General features: G+C 39.4%; 1 protein-coding gene across 3 annotated transcripts in view; it reads right to left on the bottom strand.

The window, feature by feature from the left end:
* The window catches only part of LOC150087149 (neural cell adhesion molecule 2-like), a 206,450-nt gene extending 189,077 nt beyond the window's left edge, over positions 1-17,373 (bottom strand). For all 3 annotated transcript variants that reach the window (XM_090372985.1, XM_090372986.1, XM_090372987.1), the window contains exon 1: positions 17,105-17,373. The gene's annotated coding sequence lies outside the window, so the exon portion shown is untranslated. The remainder of the gene's footprint in view (positions 1-17,104) is intronic.
* Positions 17,374-20,778: the final 3,405 nt, after the last annotated feature.

Genomic DNA, 20,778 nt, shown 5'->3' with positions numbered 1-20,778 from the left:
GCTTCTTTTTTTTTTTATCCCTCCCGTGAGGTTCACGAGTATTGTAATAGTAATCCAGTTCTAATTTCTAGTAAGCCACAATTCTAATTGTGGCGTAAATAATTAATTTTAACAACGGAAGGATTTAGTTTTGAACATGTATTGAAATGTTTAAATACATGTTGAAAACTGTTATGAAGTCCACCAGATACTCTCCTCTAATTTCAAAAATTGATCTACGAACTTTTCGTTTCTTTGATTTTCTTCTGGTCCTTCTACACTACTCTACAAAATTAACAGAACTCGTAGAAAACGTGGTCTAACTCGTACGGCTTGCGATGAAGCGTCGGACAGGTATAAGGGACATATATATGAAAATGGTCACCACTACGCAACTCTATACAAGATGCTCGAAAATATGGTCACATGAGATCTGAACGGTATAATCCCTCCAACGGCTAAACAGGCCTGATAGCGGTGAACCATGAGAGGGTATTTGTAAGATTCAGTAGCAACAAATCCCATTCTTCCATCAACGCAGACCTTCGCTCACCCCACATGTTCGATCGAATTTGTCTGGCAATCGTGCTGGCCGCGGCAGTCGTTGGACGTCTTCAGTTTCAAGATATTCCTCCAACATTTGAGTTCTGTATGAGAGGCACTGTCGTGCGTGGAAAGAAAATCTGGGCCATCTGCAGCTCTAAAAAGTCGCACACAACGTTCGAGGATCTGTTCTCGGTAACTCTTCGCAGTTACGGTACCCTTATCAAACGCATGAAGAGGGGGTGTGGCCGTTGATCATTATTCTTCCCCACACGAGAACACCGCTTCCACCGTAAGTGTCCCTTTCTCTGATGTTGGTGGGATTTTACCGCATTCCTCGTTGTCTTCAGATGAATAACGTCTATAATGTGTAAGTTAAAATGGGGCTCATCAGAGAACAGAACTCTCCATTTGTCAGGCTCCGAGTCGTATGTTCATGGCACCAGTTTCGATGGTTTCGGGGTTAATGGGATTTTGTTTTATAAATATATATAAAAATATACATATATATACAAACACTTTTTTATACAATTATCCAGTTCAGCAGGGAAACTCCTGATAATACGACCATCTCATAAAAATTCATAAATAACAATAAAACACTCGAAGACTAAAGAAAAAAACGTGTATGCATGCAACTGTTCAGTGTAGCGGCGGCACCTGGAACAGAGTTCAACTCCGCCAGTTATCATTATATAGTTTACAGAATGCTGTAGTTTGGCCAAATGTAAATCGCATGTGGTTTGTATGTGCCACCTTAACCGGGCTGCAGCAAAACGGTACCCATCCTCAGCACGATGAGGTGGGCCTGTATTAACTTAATTTCCCAAAAAGGGGCAGATCCTGCACCCACTGAAGTCAGTGCTAAATCGGTGGGTGCCAGCATATTTATCTAGTTCTCTAGTCTGGCTTCCTTGCATAGAGTCCACTAGAATTGAATCTTGTGAACAGAGTCCGGTTGGAAATCTTTTCACCTGTGGCTGCAGCAACCTCAAGAGACAGTTGATAAGAGGGTCTGTCTTGAGTTGATGAGAGGGTTCCGTCTTGTAGAGCGAGACAGCGCTTTGTTCTAGTTGACGTAGCCCTCGGGCGACCTTGGCCAGCTCTTCTTGCAATGGCACCTGTTTCCTGAAACTGCTTCCATAGGGTCGAGACGACACTGCATAAAACATTAAGCCAACACCTGCCGCCTGCGACTGCCGGCTTCAAGTCGACCAACGGCCTGCCATCTCAAAAAGTCATCTAAACGAAAATGATTTGCCATTCTGAGTACAGGAGATGTGGTTATCACACTAAGCAAGGCAAAAAATGGGAAAGAAGTTATATGGTTGCAGCCCGTGTTTTTATAGACATGAATAATTTGCATAATGTGTGGCTCTGTAAGGTGGTAGATGGATTTCTATTGTATACTCGGAATTTGCATGCCAGGATGCCTATTATATCAAATATTCGCCTTTGGTAACACTGTTCACAATAAAATATTCACGAAAAGCATTTCTTTCTGTTAATTTTGTCGAGCAGTGTATTTTAAAGTTCCTCTTCAGTATCCAGAAATAGTCAGCCATCATGTTGACATTTCACGATTTTGTGGGAATTAGTCGATGTGGAAGTGTAAACAACGTACCTTGACACATGTTGCAGCCCAGATTCCCTAATAAGCTCCCAACAACAGACATATGCAGGTTATCCGTTCCTCTTTTTGTCTTTTCTTCACAGTTTTCTCAAAATCTTGATTCCTCATCAGTTTGCGAATTTAGCTTTTCTTGAGTGATCGATCGGAATTTAGTACAAAAATAGTTTAAGCAGGGACCTTCTTAAGGTAATGCTTTCACTATCTGTTTTATCAAACTCAATTTGATGTGGAAGGAGGACAAATTTTGGGTCTACCAGGGGTTTACGAACTATGTTCTTTGATCCAGGCAACAAACTATCCCTCTTCGGCCAAACCTTGACATTCCAGTTGTTTACTCCTTGCCCGACTGCCCCATACCAAAAAGTAGGGCATTTTTGTGTTGCCAGATTGCTGTCCAAGTACCGTGCCTGTCACTTTACAGTCAGCACAGACCAACCCACCATGTTCTTCATACTTAATATCTGTCAACAACTTCTTCAAATTCTAGGCGCATTGTAGCCAAAGCAGCTTATGCGCCATCAAACACCCATAACAACATCTTCAAGTTCTCATATGTCTCTTTCAAGTGTACAGAGTGAGCTACTGTGCATTTTAAATGAAATTATCCACTGTGGAGCAACACACCTTTGAAATTCCTTTTTGATGAGTCAATAAAGAGTCTCCACTGTGCAGGATTGTAACCAATTCCTAAATAGTTCATTAAGTCAGTTATGTTATTGCAAAAAACCATAGAATTTTTCTCAGAAAAGTATTTCTCTGTGTCTGTCCCATGTGCTAGAAGATTTTTTGACTGAAGTCTGCAACCAAAGAGTTCTTCAGATTCCTTTGTTAAATTTTTACCAGGTCCTGGGGTCACAATAATCCCCAGGTCTTTTTCCTTCTGGAAAAAGACAGGGGTAATTGTGCAGTCAGATATGAAGTTTTCTGAGCAGTGCAGACAGGTTGCAAGAGTAGCTCATGGGATTTTGTCAATGATATATAGGAATTTTGCTAGCAGGGATAGGGAGATGATTACCCCCTTTTGTATAAGGCAATAGTCGGGTCACACCTTGAGTATTGTATACAGGTCTGGAGGCCTCATTTTAGGAAAGATTTAGAGCTGCTGGAACGAGTACAGAGAAGGGCAACGAGATTGGTGAATGGAACAAAGGGTTGCTCTTACCAAGAAAGGCTTCAGTTCTGAAAATTGCAGCGTCTGGAGACTAGGCACCTGCGAGGTGAATATGGCTTTTAAATAGTTTTAGCAAGCTCAATGCTGATGGATTCTTCCTTTTGCTCAGATTACGCACCTGGGGAGGGAGGGGGCATAAATTCAAAATGAGGAAAGACAGTTGTGGAAATTTGTCTTTGGTCAGCGGGTGGGGTGGTTGATTGCTGGAACAAACTGACAAACTGCCATCTGTCGTTGTGGACGTTGACAAATTCAAGGCTGAATTAGACAAACTTTTGGAGTGAATGGATGGATGAAAAAGGAAGGGTTTTTTTTTTTTTTCTGGCTGACTCTACATAAGCTTGCTTTCATGCATTATATTCCTCTACTAATGCTAAATTTAAATCTCTTACCGGATCGTTGAATTCATGTTGTGAAAATAGTTGAGAGTTGGACTCAATGCCTCCAGACGTGTAAACTTCATCTTGAGATGCTTCACTTTCAAGCACTTTCTGCTTCCACATTTTCCAATAAATGGAGTGCATGAGAATCGGCAGGTTAGCTCTTTGTAGGACTGGTCTAATTGGTAGATGGAATATTGGGATGCACAATGCCCTTCTTAATGCCTTTCTTACTCTTTTAATTGTGTATCTCTATATTAAATAAACAAAAATAGCCGTCATCATAGTGGTTTGTACGCTCCTGCCAAATTACAGTGGAAAAAGACGTGTGGTTCGATTCCGGATTAACACTTTTTTTTTTTGCGCCAATGGTGGAGTGAAAGTGTGCGTGAACCTCATGAAGTCGTGCATCTAGTCTGTCTCGGGTCCACCACTGAAGCGGCTGGATCATGGTATGGGGTACGTTCTGTTAGTAAATACTGGCATTACTTGCATACCATGGTTCAGTAACTCACATTTGGTGATTTTGTAGTTAAGTCAGTTTGATTTGTGTATATATTGAGAATTTCTTAAATTTCACTGGAACCTTAATGGTACTTTAATATATTACTTTAATTGTTTAAATATTTTCAAGAATAATTTAACAAAGCTAAAATATCTTCATACGTTTTAATATATTTCTTGTTATTATTAATAAATTTAATATAAATTTTCTATTGAAGTTTATACGCAACTGTTAAAACTATACATTGTTATGACCTTTTACCTCAGTTGTAGAAATTACTCGTGGGGATTGAAGCCGATGAACATTATTTATCCATTCCACCAACTTCGGTGAGATCTGCTTGAAAAAAACCAAAAAAAAAAACCGCAGCGGTCTTTAGAATTCTACATAAAATTTTAGTTCCGTAGGTGCCACCAAGATAACAAGAAGCAATGTTTGGTAAGAATGGAAACTTTTAACTTTCTGGGTTGAGCGTATCAGTACAACACATACCTATTGGCATGTGGATAATTATTGTCAAGGCACAGAGTTTACTTTTGCGTGCAAAGGAAGACTTTAATGAAAGTGCGAATGAATAAGCTTTTAATATGAGTGGATGGTTTGATCGCTTTTTTCCTGTAACAAAGAGAAAGAAAAGCAAATAAAACAACCGAAAATGAGTTCTTTCTTTAAGAAAAATGAAGCAGAATCGTTCTTGTAAAACTAAACCGGTGACTTTTTTTAAAGCTTACCCTAGATGTTTATACTAAGGAGAAAAACAGTTGGCAGCTCGAGAACACTAATTATGTGGAGAGAGGGCAAGACGTACAGGAAGTTGAGAAGGTTGAGCCACCTTTTTTTTCTGTTTAGTAACATTTCTATAATCTATTAAAAATGATAAATGTGATCTTAAATAACATCTGTGCGTTTTAGGCGCATAAATATACCGATGAGTCAAAACATTATGACTACCTACCTAATATGATTTTAGTTCTCCACGTGCAGCCAAATACAGCACGTACCCGGCGAGGCATGGACGCTACAAGATTTGTAAATGTGTCTTGTGGTATCTGGTAACCAGCAGATCCTTTAACTCCTGTAAGGTCCGTGGTTGAGATGACACAGATCGGAAGTTGCTCTTCCAACACAAACCACAGATGCTCGATGGGATTGATGTCTGGGGAAATTAGAGGCCAGGGAAATACGCGGAAGTCTTCCTCATGTTCGGCGAACCAGTCTCGAACAATCCGGGCGGTGTGGTATGGCGCATTATCCTGCTGAAAGACGGCTCCGCCAGAGGGGAAGACCGTTGCCATGAAAGGGTGTACCTGGTCAGCAATGATGGTTAGGTAGGTGTACTGTGTGTTGTGACACATTACTCCCATTAGCAGCATTCCAATTACCGGTGAGTTGCTCCACAGTCGCCCTTCTGTTGCCACGTACCATCCGGGAGAGCTTTCGCTCACCTCGAGCATCGATGAGCAATGGTCGTCCAACACCTCTTCGGTGGTTCGTGGATTTCCCCTCCTCGGAACACTTTCGGTAGGTACTAACCACGGCTGACCGTGAGCATTCCACCAGCCGTGCCGTTTCGGATATGCTCTGACCCAGTCGTCTGGCCATGGCCTTTGTCAAACTCGCTTAAGTCCTCTGCCTTTCCCCCATCTGAAGAACAAGAGTAACACTGATTAACAGAGCTCAGCATCAGGTGTTTTTCATACCTTGTCCCGACCCGCGCACGCGCCGTAGTTCACCTGCAGTTGTTTCGATTTGCATAACGACTCGCTGGTCATAATGTTTTGGCTCATCGGTGTATATTATTCTTTTGGAACATCTCTTTCGTACATTTCATTGCAAGCCAATGCATATGAAGTTTATCGGTTCGTTGCCGGTTCTATTAGCATAGTTATAGTTACAGTAACGTCATCGTTACTAAGATGAAACGAGTAATTTGCCTGTGTTTATGGAGTCATATCTTTCAATAAACTGATGTCAGGACGCATCGGGCTAATTCCTTGCACTATTTAAAAAGAAGGGGGTAGACCGGGGTTAATGGCGCGCGTGTGCATTTGTGTATTCCGTAATTACTTTCTGTTATTTTTAAATTGATATTCGCATTATCGAAGCAGGATAGTGGACAGTAAAATCCAGCACGTTTTCAAACGAAAATTTAATTTAATTAAATATTAAAAATCCTCGCAAATTTGAGTTTTACATACACAGCTTATATTACGATTTTTATGGTGTATTTTCATCTACATGTTTAATTAATTCTTTTTTCATTTTCAAGTTTTTTTTTTTAATTAGAAATATGGATTTTATCATTTCTGTGTATTCTGATTCTCACTTCTTGTAGTGCTCGAAGCTGACTTCAGAGCGTTAGCATTACTTAATCCCAGCAATGTATTCCAATGTTTCATGATCATGCATGGTATCATTAGGTACTTTTAACTCCTTGAAAAACTATCTGTTTTTATATTTTGAAGCGAGTTGTGTATAATTTTTTTTCCTATGTGATCGAAAAACAACTTGTTATTCAAGTTTCACTTGGGTTCTAAATAATGCAGTTTTTAATCTTCGAAAACAGCCCCCTTTACGGCTGTCTTCCTTTTAATGCAAGATATTCTTTTCCTTGTAGTAAGGAATTTAATAATTTTCCTAGTATGTCCACTGAACAAGTGAGATATATTTCTCCTTTCTTTGAGACTCATGATTATTTTATTGGTTATCTGGTGGAAAATAGGTACACATGTCTCTCTATTTATGGGTTTTCTGAGCACGAGATCAACTCTTCTGAACGGTCAAAACATAATTGCACTTTATTTTTACAAAGATTTAGTATATTTTATATCGGACAATAAACAGATTTTTTTTTCTTGTTGTGTTTAAGAAACGAGAGTAGTTTTTTGTAGATGAAGCAGTATGTACACCAGTTATCTCGGAAGATTTCAGTGCTTCGGTCTAAGTCCTGCGTCACGAACAAGACAGTCCTTTGTATTAGGGATCAGCACAGATATCAGTTTCTCTGCATTTATTCTTGCTTGATAAAAAGCGAAATTTCACGAGTTTTTCTGCCATCGGATGAAAATGTGCTTCCAATTTACTGATCTTTAAAAGATCATTTGGAACCGGCTGATTCAGATAGCCACTAGTGTAGATGGCTATTGGATCAGTAGTAATCTTCATGGATCTAAGATGCAGTGGCAAATCATGGCGATGGTTTTATATCAGATCATCGAATTACAGGAAAAAAATTGAGTGCAAGATCCTTATCATAATTATTTTCTCCCATAGTAAATGCAAAAAATGCTTACTTTTGAATTTATAAATATATATCCAATCCTTTTGCTTTTAAACAGAGTTTAACACACGTAGTTCCACGCATAGGAAATGAGTGGAAAATAAATAGAATCCATTCATTGAAATAATTAACTTAACCTTTCGTATACGGTCCAGTGTGTTAGGCTACGCTGTTTATTTTGTTTTAACCACGAAAACAAGAAAAAGTCGAGTTGTACAGAATAGATCATTGATATACCAAAATTATCCCTCGAGACTGAATGGGTATATACAAGGAAATCCATCTTTATAAATATAAAACAGGATTTTGAGAGAAGAGAGGTTCCTATTCATTGATTTTTTTTTTTTTTTTTTTTTTTTTTTTATATCTCATTTCTCTTAATTTCATTCGCTGCTTTTCGGTTTTTTTTTTTTTTATTAATAAAATCCAAATAAAAGGATTAGTCACTATGGCAACAAAATAAGCTACCATTAGTCTTAAAAAATCATTGCTTCGAGCGTCTCGCCACAATGTCGCAGTATAGGTCAAAATGTTATTGTGTCTGCAATCCTGTACAGATAGGATAGGGAATGAATGATGCAAGTCATAGATTAACTCGAGACTGCGAGCATTGAAGCGGAGCATTTTTCTCAGCTTGGCCTGCTCTAGTTAATAGGAAGGATTTGTTTTGTAAAGATGGATTCGCTTGAATTCGAGAGGTGCACAGGCTTTTGATGCTGTAGAGGAAGCCTTAAGGGTCCATGGAACTACTAATTGGAGGAGGAAGTCGGCAAGTGTCTGGTAAGACTTGATTAAGAGTATAAAGCAAAGTTACACATCCTCCCTCCTCGAAAGTAAGTCTACAATACTTCGTATTCCATATACGTGAGAAGACCAATGATCAGAGAAAGACTGATGAATAAGTGTAAGAGAAATATAAAACCGAACCTGTCTGTATAATAATGCTAAGAGTGTAGTGAATAAAATGAGCGGACTTGTCCTGGTCAGATCAACTACCGCTGATATTGTAAGTAAAACTGAAAAATAGAACTATACCGACATAGAGGATAGAGGTTTTCATCACGGTTGAGTACAGTGTGTTCAAACAAAGAAGTTACCCTGCTTGTCGAAAGCAACAAGGCGATTCACCGAACCTAATCAAGTTCAAGCAGATGTTAAATTCGTATGGTGTGAGATGAGTATTGGTAAAGGAAAGATGATAATGGCTATTCCGAAGAGTACGATAAAATATTTTTAGGCAGTTGAAGTGGACAAGCAATAGCTAATGCATTATTATGGGCAAATTTGATTTTTCTCTTGTAAATTGGTTAATCCTTCACCTGGCTCTCATCAGTGATCCAAGTAGTTCCAAAAATATGAAAGTTCAAGAACTGATAAGGAGAAGCAATCATGAGGTCATAAAATGGGTAGCGTCCAAGGAAATTTCGTGGTTAGGGGTCATGGTAAGGCCTTTAACTAGAGGAAGGGAGGGGACTACAGTGGGCTCGGGTATTTTTTGATCTCTGTTAACCGGACTTGATATTAATACATGATTGGGAAGTGTTTAACGGATTTATTTTGGAAGACACAAACATTCGTTTCGCTCAGAAATACCATAAAAAAGGATGGCAAGATGGATGGCAGCAGAGCTGAAATTTTTCAATGAGCAAAAGAATAAGCATGAAATTGCTTTATACGATAACTAGAAGCGGATATGTAATGAAACTATTGACGGGGTAAGACTCGCAAGAGCTGAGCATGAGAAATCGTGGCAAAGAGAACTAAGAACAGGGAAAAGGAGTTTTATTTAAATGTGAGTGCTAAGAATCCGAAACTAAATTCAATAGATTTGTTGCAAGATGAAAGTTGCGGTGATATCGACAATCCAGCTGAATTGGAGGCAGAGTCGAACAAGAAAAGTAAAGAGAGCGTTGCATTAAAGATGTTTGCAACTATCTTTACTTTTGAAACCACGTTAGTGCCAAGGAGGAAGTGAAGCCGAGTTAAATCGTTGTTAAATTCATTCATTTATTGAGTAAAGCGGCCCCTAGCCGCTTTACTCAATAAATGAAAAAAATCTGGCAAATCCGGCATCATATAGACATGGTACAGTATACAAATATTAACAATATTCTTATACACATGAAAAATTGTACAGTATATCATTAATCAATTCAATTATCATATTACGAATCAACTATACTGTGGAATAGTCATCCCCTCGGCTACAGCATAACGAGCAGACTGCAACATAAACCGATGAAGAGAGACTGCCACAGATGAGCTAGAAGAGACACTATCCACAATGTCCTAGATACTGACCATCGCCGGTAATCTCCATTTTAAGAGGATCCGACAGTTCAAAGAACGTCATCCACTAGCAGCCAGAGAGATCAACAGAAGTTGCTAGATAACAGAAGTTACTCATATTAACCAGAAAAACCAAGCTGGAAGGTGTTATTGCAGGATCAAACCCATGAAAAACAACTACGGCTTCTTGCCAACTGCGTTTCCTTCACCCATGAAGGAAATAGAGTACCAACGGCCTGTCCACTTCTGAAAAGAAATTTCTCTGTTCCTGTATAAAAAATAACATACTATTCCATGTAAATAAAAGGGTACAGTCCACCCATTATTCAGTCTTAACTCTTCCAATTGCAAAAGAATATTCTTTCTCACGAAAACTGAATTTGCAAAATTTTCAAAGGCCATAAAGTTTCTCTTGTTTTAATAAGTAATGTAATTCCCATCCACCAGACGAGTTATATTATCAACATTATTCAGTAAACCCAAGTGTAAATCAGCATATTCCAAACAATTAAACGACATCTTCCCATGTTTCTAGATCACCACACGTACAGTTGCATCTTTATAGGGTTCCAAAAAGGCGTATTTGACTCTGACAGCAGATTGTTAGGCTGGTCTGAAGACCTAAAAATAAAACAAGACAATAGCCGATACCAATTAACTACCACCAAGTAGGAGGTTCTCCTGCCATCAAACGCACAAGGAGTGGAAAATGTTCAGTACTTCATCGAGGTTGAAGCGGTAAAAAAACAGGAATCTGCTTCTGTTGTTCTTGTCTGCTTATACACGATTTGTCTTCGTGAGGGAGAGTTCCCCTCATTTTGGTAACTAACCAGTATCCGGCTGCTACTCAGACATCCTAAAAAGCCCCATTTAGACACCAACGTCCGAATTGCCTTCCTGTTCCTTATTGGGGAAATTCTACTGACGTCTTCTCTGTGGCCGCTTCAAAGACTATAACAATCTCATCTAACCATTAGTTTGGTTTTAAATGGATGCATCACGACTATGGCCACAGCATTTGGAATCCTCAGTGAGTCCAGTTGGCCTCTTCATCAAGATCAAGGACGTCTCCAACTTGATGTGATGGCACAGGTTATTAAGCGCTTCAGAAAGCTGATTATTCTGCCGAACTTTATAATTGCTTCAGGATATACTTGAAATGACGTAAAAACATGAAGCAGACCAGATACCAAGAAATTACTGGATGCTACACTCATTGAAATGTTCTAGGCCTGCAACACGTGGAGCATCATTCTTGATCAGTGTTTATACAAGATCTTTCCTTCACCAGATATTTCGTCCATCAAATTGCCTTCACGGATAACCACGGTAACCACCCAGATAATGCCACAACAGCTACCACAGATCTACTATGTTACCTGGTCAAGATCCACCACTACTACCAAGATCCTCAAGGCATTTGAGCACGGTTCGGAAATCGCCGTTACGTATATTGATGTCCAGGCCGAATTTGATGCCATATCGTCTATTATTGTTCGCGATGGCAATCTGCACTACCCCAAGACTATTACAGCTAGAGTCTCACAAGGCGGGGTCCTGTCTGGTATCTTGTTCTGGGCTGTTTTTGTACCGTTCGTTACTGGCTGAACTGATATTAACACGTTTGCTGATGATATAAAACTTTTCACTCCTATCAATCCTGGAGAGACTGCTGACTATAGAAAATTCAGAACCTCGAGGCCTTCCTCTCCGGTTTTGGTCTTCAAATTAATCCTGAGAAGCCCAAACAGTTAACATTCTCGCTTAAATGGAACCCATCAATGTTGCAAACCATTTTAAGAGGATCCGCGATTTCTTCTGTCCAATAAAATACCGATCTGGGCGTTATTTTTGACCAAAAGCTCTCCTTTCCGCACATAGACCACCTGCAAAGTCTGCCGACTTCGGTGGATGCTTAAGCAACAACTTTCATATGTCCACGACAAAGCTGTGGGATGCAGATACATAAAGACCTGTGTATATCCGGTCATTGTCTATGGCGCAGAAGTCTGGATCTCAATTGCCACAACGCATCTTAGACGGATTTTCGCAGGCGAATTCAATTCTGGTTGCTGGAGTGGGCCATATGAAAATTTCGGCTTCCCCTGCTCCAAGGGCCACCCAGATGGCGGCAGCTGTCATCATCAGACGTCTTCCTGCCATCATTCACGAGAGAAGACTCGTGTTTGCTTTCAAAATGATGGTTGGCATTATTTCCGAATCAAACTTCTGGACTGACTGCGGAATGGAGGGTCCCAAGCCTAAGCCATCCCAGTCCTTTAGGCCACTCCTAACTGGTTAAAGTTATCTGGTCGGTTCCAAATGCTGCAGTGGATACACTGATTAGACGGCGACCTCTACAAGTTCGCAGTTGATAACAAATATAGACAGAACTTACTCCATCGCCTCCCTTCTCAGACCCACGTCTCGAGGTATTAGAACCTGCTCCCGAGGACCTCTCCATCACTGCCATTGATCCAGTGTTCAAACCTTTCTGCGCCTACTCAGATGACTGCCCTGCTCTGTAAAAGGACTTCTCTAAGGAAAATAATTCTGCTTGCACTCGCTGGTGTATATATATTTTCATGTGTAAATTTGTCATTTTTTGTGCTTTAATCTTAAGTCATACATTTGTATAATTAGTAATAATACTGTTTTTTTTTTCCATCCTTATTTATTATGTTGCGTTTTCCTTTCATGTAAACCCCTGGCTTTGTAGTCTTGAAGAATATTGTGTACGTATAATGTTATTTCTAATGCGGCTCCAAGGGTTCCTCCCCCCAACTCAGCGTCAAGCAATGTGATGAATACAAAACTCTGTAATGGTCAGATTTATGTAGGTTAGTTGGGTTATGTTGTTCATCCAGCCTCTTACCCTAGGGGCTTGTGTTTTCGCACAGAAACCTCTAGTTTACCGTCCAGCGCCACGAGAAGGTGGGCCAGGCAGTAGGGAGTATGAAGCACTGGCAGGGAGAACCCTCTGGTAGCCAAAGCTACAGGCGGGGAGAGCCCAGTGGAAAAAAAAGGAAAGTAAGAAGGTGGTAGTGGGGTGATAGGAAGTGGTAGAGTGTAAAAGTGGGAGGAAGTCGTGAAGGTGCCCGCTTGAGTGAAAGGGGGACAGAAGAGGACCCCAGATCAGAACGCCCATCCTGCTCTAGGGTGGGAGTTGATAAACGGCAGTGGGGTTACCCACCAGGCGAAAGGGGCGAGGGCCCCATCCAAGTTGGGGGGAAGGGGAGAGGGGGAATGAGAGAGCAACCAACCCAGGTGGTAGACGTGAAGATTCATAGGGATACCTATGCTGGAGCGCCTGTTTGCTGCTCATTCCCACACTGGTCAGGGGTTTAACTCCAACTGACCAGTGTCTGCGTCCCACACCACGCCGGCTAAATAGCTACAGGCAATTCTTCCGCTCAAATCCTTTTCACTCATTGCTTCATTCTAGTTTTATAGTTTCTTCTTACGTTTTATACTGATGCTGTGCTTTTTTCTTACATTTTCTGTAAAGTTTTTCTTTTTTTATATAATATTCATCCATCTTCTTTCTCATACCCTGGGGGCAAATGCAGTGGTGTGTTGTGTAGCTTAATATACTAAACAGGGTGTTGTTTACGGTGTGTCCCTTGTGTATGCAATAAAGAGTTCTTCTTAACCTGTTCCACCTTATGGTGGGAAATTCATGCGCCGAAATTGAAAACCGTGCAACAAACTAGCAAATTGGACCAAGACGCACAAACTACGCTGACAGGAACACCACACTGGTTCTTAAGGGTACCTTTAACAGGAATGGGCTCTCTACTCTCAGACTAGATGGCCATTTTATTAAGAATCATTACTATTACTATCAAATACTTGGCGATTCTGTTGGATGGCCTGCCTTACATCAAGCATATCAAAGAAAAAACGGAGAAATATATAGCTATTATATCTTGGTTCACGAAAAAGCAGAATAAGTCTCAACGACCTATTCTCCTGCAGTAATCATCACGTCTCTACCCTACAGATCATAACCGGTGAACTTCTATTCTGTTTCCAAGCCGCTGTTGTCGGATTCCCCTACCTTATCAAGAATAATATGACAACCACCATTCTCGGCGTCTCCACTATTGCGAATGTTAACCCCCAGAAAGAATAAATTAACGACATCTGGCAAACCACATGTAACACGTGGAACCATTTCTCAGTTACAAATAACTTCATCTAGGACTTCCACTTCGCTGGGGAAGAACCAACGCTTTATTGGTTCCTCAGTCTCAAAGTTTACTCTGTGATAGTAGAGTGGGTTCGTCACTTGTCACTAGTTTGGAGAGATATTGGTTTCGCATACTGGAGGAATTTTAGGAAGAGGGAGAAGGGGTTCCCGGTAATTCCGGGGTTTTCAGCCTTCACAACAAGCGAATCGGCCTTGAACACATTTGTACATAATACACAATGACCCATTATGGTATAAGTAGCTTGTGTGCCTAAAAATCAAATTTTCAACACAGTTCTGCTCTGCTTCGCTGATTCACTGCTGTCACTTGCCACCATCTTGCAACTGTGGTTGAGGCTAAGACTTTGCACCTGCTTTATATTTTCCAACTTACCTAAGAAATCTTTTGATGCGAACCATAACATGTAAGACAGAGACAGTTTCCAAGGAATTCTCTAGTCTCAGACCTTGCTTTGTCAAGATAAGATTTTCAACGGTAGGATCTGAAGGCTTTACTACCCCTTCTAGCCCCAGAGAATGCAACTACTTTGCTTCCTCCTTCCAACCCCATCATTTAATCATTTCTCATTCCAGTCGCCTCACTTTCTTCATTCTTGCGCAAGGACTCACCTCCCGTCTTCGCATCGATTAGACCGCGGGATCGCCCCTCGAAGTAGCACATAGTGGTCCACCTCTTCGCCTTACGTATGGGTGCCAGGTGATGGGTATTTAACAAGTGATCGCTGACAGAGGAGTGGCCGGTCTCTAACACAAAAATGTAATCCAATACCACTCGCACAAAATCCACACCATTCACAGGACTAGCCATCGCTCTTCCACGTAGAAGACTTGCTATATTGAAGATAACCTTTGAAACTGCGCAAGCCAAAACTACATACGTGATAGAATAAGTGATATAATGAGGTCAAAGAAGCGCTATTTGAAAAGCTATTGAGGTTGATAGGGTAAAACACTAGGGTCTGATGCTATACATCCAGTTATAGTGAAAAAGGTGGCAGGTGAGTATATCCGACCATTAGTAATGTTAATTAGATCATTATTTGATACGTGAATTACTCTCTTTGACTGCAGAAGTGTCAGTTAAGAGCTTCTCGACAAGAATAGTATCCTAAATTGGTCTCAGCATGGTTTTATGTAGAAGGAGAATAAGTTTGCTTTCTTGGATCATCTAGCCCCTTTTAATACCACTACTCAAAGAGTAGTGGTATTAGTAGTGGTTATATTTCTGTGTATTAAACAGCGCCTCCTAATTTCAAGTCCATGAAAATTTAATAAAAAATATAATGAACACAATAGAGATGGAAAACTTGTTTAAGCAATGTGTTTATAGTTAATATTCACTTGTACGTAGAAAAAAAAATAAATGAAGAAATATAAATGTAGAATTTCGTAAAATTCTCTGATAGTAAGAACCATCATGAATTTATATTTTTACTGTCTGAATCGGGCACACCATCATCACATTAATCAACCTTTTTTTTAAATTTCTTTTGTAGTTAAGGGTCGGACTAATGAAAATAACACCCCGAACAGCAACAATCACACATTACGTTTCGTTTCGTTTGACCTCGGGCAACTATAGGCAATCTTGTGTTACGTTGCTAGGCAACTGCTTGCTGTGACGCACTAAGACTCGAAAATTTTAATGTTATGATATAAATGTTGTAATATGAATGCTCGTCTCATAGCATGAATGGGAATTGAGACAGCCAGAAAACAAAGCTACATTTCTATAGCTCCCCCCGTATGTAATAAATATTTCAGTGGCGTTAGACCAACCCCTTATCGAAATAACAGTTTTCAGTTCAAAGACCACAGGCCAATACCCTTCGGAACATTTTTTTTCTTTACGTAAATGACTCCTTTCTCGTCCACTAACACATTGCACGTGATATGATCGAAGCCTTCCGATTGCTATAATTGATTGCGCCATTTAGAATCCCAAAAATAGCCCAACAGAAATAGTATCCGAAGAATTCTGTATAGGGGACCGCCTTGCAGATCATATACTCGTGAATTCCCAGAGATGTAATAAGTAAGACGAATTCCTCCTCAAAATAAATGGAACCAGACAACACACCCACCTAAAAGAGATTTAAAAAACACAGACACGGTAATGCGCGTATTTAATATTCAAAGTCAGTTAAACCGAACCGAAAACATTCTCATCACTATTTCATTAATAAAAGGCTTCACAACACAGCAGATAATGCTGACAAAGTTAAAAACTAATTTAAAATACTGAGCATAATTAAGAATTTGTATTTGCCAAACTCGTTTTGTTGGAGCAAGCATAACGCCCATTTCAGCCATTTTTCTTTATTTTTTTTCATCAAAAATAGTATATCCTAATAGGATTCGTACATGCAGCCTGCTCATTAATGAAGCTTAACTACATACAAGTATGTTAAGTTGCAGTTAACGAAATCACATTTAATGAGTCCCAAAATTCTATTTTCGAAAACATTTCCCATGTTTTTAGATACAAAATCAAAAATTGTCATCACCGTGTCCATTTTGTATGCTAATAGGTGATGGCAAATTTGCATCTACCTATTGTTCACTGTTGGTAATCTACAGCCTGAAGGGATAGAAATGCATCCTAATGACAAGTTGTACACGCGTACAATCAATACGGGATGCATAATTTGAAATGCATTTTATCAGTCAGAGTGGACAGTACTGAGAAAGATCGTTCTTCCCAATACAGTACTTAAATTCACACGTGTATGCGATACATTTCTGGTACCAATAATCGAATTTGTATATGTCCTGTGTTCCATTAGATTTATTTACAAAAAAATATTCAAATTAAAACACAAAAATCTGCGAGAGCATTTATGTTCATACACCACAACTCGCGTACATGCTGATAGATAAATGATGCTCCATAAGCAAGAACTCGGTTAATTATTATTACAAAGTGTGATCGTGTTCTAACAAACGCAACAATTCTTCGCTCTACCAACTTTCACATTCGGTGACCTTTATCCGCGTCTCTGTGTCAGCGAGTGCCGAACGCTCAACTCGAGCCACGTCTGTAATTAAATATGCAAAATTTATGTAAGCTTATGCGTGGTAAGTTATCTCGATTTAGCATTAAATACGCACCTAGTATAGGACGCCAGCGGTTTCTTCCTTCGAAGAGGAGACAGCTTTTGATACGTCCGTTCGGTTCTTGGAGAAGCACGCATAAGAAGCCACAGTTCCAAGGTCTATATTAGCAGATATCCGCACCTTATTATCCTGTATAACCTCACTTATTGTTTCGTATAATCCCATTTGTCATGCACATCCGGGACAGCTGATTACTGCACTTACATGACCGCAGAATTCTCACGAATTTCGGACGCGTGTCACCCAAGTCAATGTTTCCAGTCTGTTTGAGAGCAGTCGCCGACTGATAGCTGCTACTTGCGTTATTGACCGCTGCACGGCGCACGGAACAGTCGCGTCAATGGCGTCACTACTTGACGCCGTTTTGGCATCGGTGGGAGAGGAAAAGTGCGGCGATTATTTGCTCAATAGCAAAAGTGTTTCAAATTAACAAGAGGGAAGATAAATGGAACAAAAACAACACAGATCGGGGTAGAGAGAGGAAACTGTGGCTAACACAGCGCAGAGTGATGAAAACTTAGCTGGCCAGATCATATTTTCTGCGAACAGCTGATCCTTGCAACCATAAGTAATTGTTCAAGTTGCGCTAAATATATTTCTCAGATGGAACAACGTTTTGTAGGATTGTAACAGACCTTCTTCAGTATGGAATCGAGAGAGGGCAGAACGATTTTATTTCATCAACGTGATATCGAAATGCGTGCTTTGTTGCGTTACAACGAACCGCGTAGTGATCTTTGAAGGTCATAGGTTAATAATGAACTGCCTCGATAAATTTTAAAATGTTTCTTACCCAATCGTACATTATTATTTTGTTTATTGAAGATTTGCGCTAAGACAGTAGCGAATAGTTTCTTATAACGTTCTGAGAGGAAGTCTATTTCGGCAAGCTTAATTTCTTAAATTTTTATGAACCTTACGGTTTGATTTTCCAAGGAAGATGCGCTCCCTGAAATGAAGCGCGTGCGCCCACATAACTCATCTAGCGAAACGATTGCAGCCCTCCCCGCCGTTCTTTAACCGTTGTCTTCGCTAACGATCTTAGACTGTGGCACTGAAAGGGATTTTTCCACTTGGGCGACAGTAGTCGTTACCGACTTGTGAATGCGAGTGGAAAGGTCCAAGATTCCGCTGCCTCAATGAATGGAAGAACCCTTTCCATGGTTTTTCGACCCAGTGAGATTTCACGCGGTGGTAATGGAGTTTTAAAACTAAGGAACTACTTTTTTTTAATCTTGGGAAACATCGAAACCGACCTTCAGAACTCTGAAGTTAAAGTATAATCCGCTTAACATGTTGAGTGAAATGCATTATTTCATATGTTCTATTCATAACCAATTAATAAATGCAGTAATTCATATATTTCATAACAACTACGTTAGAATATAATCAGAAATGCCAACGAATCTGGTTACATCCTAATAACACCATTTTTAAAAAGAAAAGGTGTTCGGTTAGATCTGCGTTTATTAACAGTTAATTATAAGAAAATTATATAAATTTCTTTATTTAAGATTAATTATAAGGAAACTAACCAAATTTTATTATTCATAACTTAAGGAACTTAATTTTCATATAACTGATTATTACAAAATGAGAATTTTAAAGAGAGTTATATAGTTGCGTAACAGATATAAGAAGTGAAACTGATGCGGTTGTTCCCAGTAAGGAATACCCAAAGTTGGTCCAGACAGTTTGCCTTCTTTCTTCACATCCCTTCATCTTGGAGATCCTTGTGAATTAACGAATGAACAACGGGGAAATGAGCCTGGCACTGCTCTTGCTGTTCTCTCCCATGAACTGTGAGGACAATAGTACAGTATACGTATCAGTTGTCATTTGGTTATTTAAGTTTAATTGTCTAAATCTCATGGTACGCCATCTTTGTAATATAATTTGTTTAATGCCAGTTCTCGTCACCTTAATGTCTTATGTAAATCTCCTGTATCATTTAATGCCATCTTGTTTTGTTTTTTAATGTCTGATATTATTTAATATCTCTTATTTGTAAATGGCATTTTGGCCGCGAAGAGAAAGCGCAACACTATTTAACCATTTATCCAGTTACACTCAAATCTGGTTGCAATAAAGATGTTCTCTCTTTCTCTGTTCAAAAGAAAAGCAAATATTCCAGAGAAGAACAAATTGAAAACAAAAAGGTGAAATTAATCTTTTTTTCTTTATAATTTTTATAGAACGTTCACCTTTTAATGTCATAATACAAATAATATTAGCATAAAACAGATCTTGAAAGCTGTTAAATAAAACTAAAGACTTTATTAACATCTTTCGGGTCACTTTGATGTATGTCAGTACTCGGCTGTTGAAGAAATCATGCAGTTACCGTGGAGTGCTGCCCTAAGGCCAGTAAACGTGCCTTACCCCCCCCCCCCCCTCTCTGTTTCTTCACGGAATGTCTTTCAAAACTATCCTGCCACAGATATTACCGTGAGTTTACATTGCCATTGTCCAATAATGGGCTATATAAAAATGTTCCGCTTTTATTCCAATAAAGATACGCTTGTATTCCTTCAAATATTACAGAGCCAAAATCAACAGGGCATTTGTTGCAATTTTCAACGATGCCTTCTGAATTTGCCTTTTCACTGATTTACTCTTGTTTTTACAGTCAAAGCCATACGTTGCGAATATGATGTTTGGGATATTTTTCAAACCTTTCTTTGTTTTATTTGCGTATAAATAAAAAGATAATAACGTGTTATTGAGGAAAATGCTTATATCCTATGTTTATATTCTTCCTTTTACATTAATTTTAATTGACACCATTGACAGCGAAATGACGTAATTGGTTTACACTTTTACTGCCCTTTCTCTGAAATTTCTTGCTCATCAGCGAATGATTTTTATTTGGAATATTGATTTTAATGAGTTAACCATAAAAAAATGCTAAATTATCAATGCAAATTTCTTTAATTGTGGACGCAAATGGGTGTACTACTGTATTCCAGCATTTAATCACTTGACTACGTCCAATCTTGATGAAGATTGGACGTAGATAATAATACTGATTTTATTTGGTTCTACCTTCATAAAACAAGGTGATCGCCATTTCTCAACACATCGGGTAGAAAAGACCTGAGTTCGAATGACGCGAGGAATTTTTAACGGGCTTTGTCAAAGCGTGGCTGAGTTAGTCGGTCTCAGGCGAGAGTGGCATGGTTTTTCTCCCGGAAATTGGAGTTTTGCGTCCAGCAAACAGAAAATTGACCACAGAACACACGCAATTTACAGACAGTATACATAGATTAATACGGTCTTAGTCGCTAATTCGCCAGACCCATACAACAACCAACCTGAACTTAGAAACAAGTATTTGTGTATGTTAGACACAGTGGATAATTCCAAAATCAGTTGGAAGACGACTAATGTTATCATTTTAACCCTTGGAACCTGTCTGTTTATGCCCACTGTCTTTATACACATTTCTTGAAGTTCAACTGTGCTATAAAAATAAAAAGAACTCTGCATCACATTCTTTCCCGTAAGTTGCAGCAGAAATGAAGCAACGCAACGTGATTTACACGGATTAATTCGGTGTAGTAATTTGTTGAATGGAAGAGGATAGATAACCTTAGGTAACAGAATAGATAGATAGTATAGAAGAGAATGTATAGATAGCTTAGTTAATTCGGAGATAATTTTGATAA

The sequence above is a fragment of the Mastigoproctus giganteus genome, chromosome 4, assembly GCF_048544385.1.
Source record: "Mastigoproctus giganteus isolate SK-2022 chromosome 4, ASM4854438v1, whole genome shotgun sequence".
NCBI lineage: Eukaryota > Metazoa > Arthropoda > Arachnida > Uropygi > Thelyphonidae > Mastigoproctus > Mastigoproctus giganteus.
Note: the sequence above shows the minus strand (reverse complement) of the source record. Positions and strands in the feature narration are given on the sequence as shown.